We start from the raw sequence: 3,063 nt of genomic DNA on the forward strand, positions 1-3,063 counted from the left end.
CTCATGCAATGACTCCTTCAAGGAAGCACAAGTCCAAAAATATAGCTGATTATAACTACGGGTAGCATTTGATCATACTGAAATGATGTGTCCCTTTTCATCTGCATCAGCAAAACTTACAGACAGTCTTCATTTCTTTTAACAGGGGTAGGTTTCATGGCTCAGCCTTGCCTTGGCTTCATGATCTCTAGCAAGAAAACTTCCTCCTCCAGAAGCTGGCGGTTGTTGCTCAGTACTGAAGGTGGAACTGCGGCCAGTTTCATTATGGTTGAGCAGGGGTGATTTTTTCTTCTGAGGCTGAAACCTGAAGGTGGGCTGGAGATGAGGGGGCGTTTCTTAAGCCTTCATAATAATAATGATGATGATAATTTATTATTTATACCCTGCCCATCTGGCTGGGTTTCCCCATCCATTCTGGGTGGCTCCCAACAAAATATTAATAATAAAAAGCAATAAAGCATCAGACATTAAAAACATCTGAAGGCAGCCCACTTTAGGGAAGTTTTTAATGTTTAATGTTTTGTTGTGTTTTTAATATTCTATTGGGAGCTGCCCAGAGTGGCTGGGGAAACCCAGCCAGATGGGCGGGGTATAAATAAATTATTTATTATTATCATTTATTTATTTATTTATGTTGTTGTTGTTGTTGTTTTGTTGTTGTTGTTGTTGTTGTATCCAACCAGAAGCCTTTGGGGAAATCACAAACAGAACCTGGGCACAATAGCTTTCCCCCATGGCTGGCAAGGGACAGATGGGAAACGTAGCCTCGCAGTGAGAAGCGGCTAACTCTCTAACACATAAAAGGCAGATAATATAGAATCATAGAGTTGGAAAGTACCCCAGGGGTCATCTAGTCCAACCCCCTACAATGCAAGGAATCTCAGCTAAAGCATCCATGACAGATAGCCATCCCACCTCTGCTTAAAAACCTCCAAGGAAGGAGAGTCCACAACCTCCAGAGGGAGACTGTTCCACTGTCAAACAACTCTCACTGTCAGAAAGGTCTCCCCTATGTTTAGTTAGAATCTCCTTTCTTGTCATTTGAAGTCATTGGTTCGAGTCCTACCCTCCAAAGCAGGAGAAAACAAGCTCGCTCCACCCCCCATGTGACAGCCCTTGAAATATTTGAAAGGTGGATTTCATATCTCCTCTCAGTCGCCTCTTCTCCAGGTTAAACATACCCAGCTCCTTCAACCATTCCTCATCAGGCTTGGTTTTCCAGACTCTTGATCGTCTTGCTTGCCCTCCTCTGCACACATTGCAGCTTGTCAAAATCTATGGTTGCCCTCGTATATACACTTACTTTGCTTTTGAATTCTGGTGCTGGAGGAGACTCTTGAGAGTCCCATGGACTGCAAGAAGATCAAACCTATCCATTCTGAAGGAAATCAGCCCTGAGTGCTCACTGGAAGGACAGATCCTGAAGCTGAGGCTCCAATACTTTGGCCGCCTCATGAGAAGAGAAGACTCCCTGGAAAAGACCCTGATGTTGGGAAAGATTGAGGGCACCAGGAGAAGGGGAAGACAGAGGACGAGATGGTTGGATAGTGTTCTCGAAGCTACCAGCATGAGTTTGATCAAACTGCAGGAGGCAGTGGATGACAGGAGTGCCTGGCCCATGGGGCCACACAGAGTCGGACACGACTAAACGACTAAACAACAACAACAATACACTTACTTGGAAGTAGGAGTCACTGAGCAATGCATCAGCAAGTGGTTAAAGACGCTGCTTCCACACCGTGGTCCGGATCAGTCTTCCTCCACACACACATGCACCGCTGTAGCTGTTACACACACACAAAATCTGTGTAACCCCAAACTACGTGGCAAAAGTCACCTCTAGTTTAGCCCCAAATGAGACTTCCTTTTGACTCGGCATATTCATCTAAGATAGGAGACATCTGAAACCCTTACAAGATTACCATGATGGGGAAATCCTGAGACTCTTGCAACTTTGAGAAGCTTATTTTCTGGTGAGAAATCCAGATGACTCAGCCGGTCGTGAAATGTCCTTTAACGTCTCATGCATCGCCGGCTTGTAACATCCTTTCGGCTAAGGGTTTGAGCAAGAGAATGCCCAGTTTGAATCAGCCCTCTTCATTATGAACTCATTAGGTGGACTTGGCCAAGCCACTCTCCACTTCCTCCGGACCTGAACCCTCCCCCCTCTCCACCTCTCTGCAAAATGGAAATAAGAAATAGAATCTGCAACAAAATGTTGCAGCGTGGGGTGCTCCTATGCAGGATACTCCATTCCATTCCTGGTTTCCGATTTCACACACTTACACATCGGTGAGCATGCCATGTCCACCAAGTGTGCACAGTCCTCGTTGAACTATTTTTTTCTTTCCGGAAGCATGCCAAGAACGAACTTTGCTTCCACAAACTTGATGTACACCGAGAGCACCAATTTTGGCTACAGGGAGAACTGGTACTTAGAGAACTGAGATCAAGACTGGCATATATGATGACACTGAAGATGCTTCTGGTCTTCCTTGCAGGGTTGGTGTAGAGGTTTCTATGGTAATGTACGTGGAACACACTTGAAAGTTGCCAATAGCAGTCCCCTAGGACAATCAATAAAGAAGAACCATAAAGAAGACTGATCGCCGAAGAATTGCTTTTGAATTATGGTGTTGGAGGAGAGTCCTGAGAGTCCCATGCACTGCAAGAAGATCAAACCTCTCCATTCTGAAGGAAATCAGCCCTGAATGCTCACTGGAAGGACAGATCCTGAAGCTGAGGCTCCAATACTTTGGCCACCTCATGAGAAGAGAAGACTCCCTGGGAAAGACCCTGATGTTGGGAAAGATGGAGGGCACAAGGAGAAGGGGACGACAGACGACAAAGGACGAGATGGTTGGACAGTGTTCTCGAAGCTACCAGCATGAGTTTGACCAATCTGTGGGAGGCAGTGGAAGACAGGAGTGCCTGGCGTGCTCTGGTCCATAGGGTCACGAAGAGTCGGACACGACTAAATGACTAAACAACAGGACAATCAAGTTATACTGATATTATTACCTCCATTCTGCAGTTGGCAGTTACTTCCAGACAGCCTGTTAA

The sequence above is a fragment of the Podarcis raffonei genome, chromosome 1, assembly GCF_027172205.1.
Source record: "Podarcis raffonei isolate rPodRaf1 chromosome 1, rPodRaf1.pri, whole genome shotgun sequence".
NCBI lineage: Eukaryota > Metazoa > Chordata > Lepidosauria > Squamata > Lacertidae > Podarcis > Podarcis raffonei.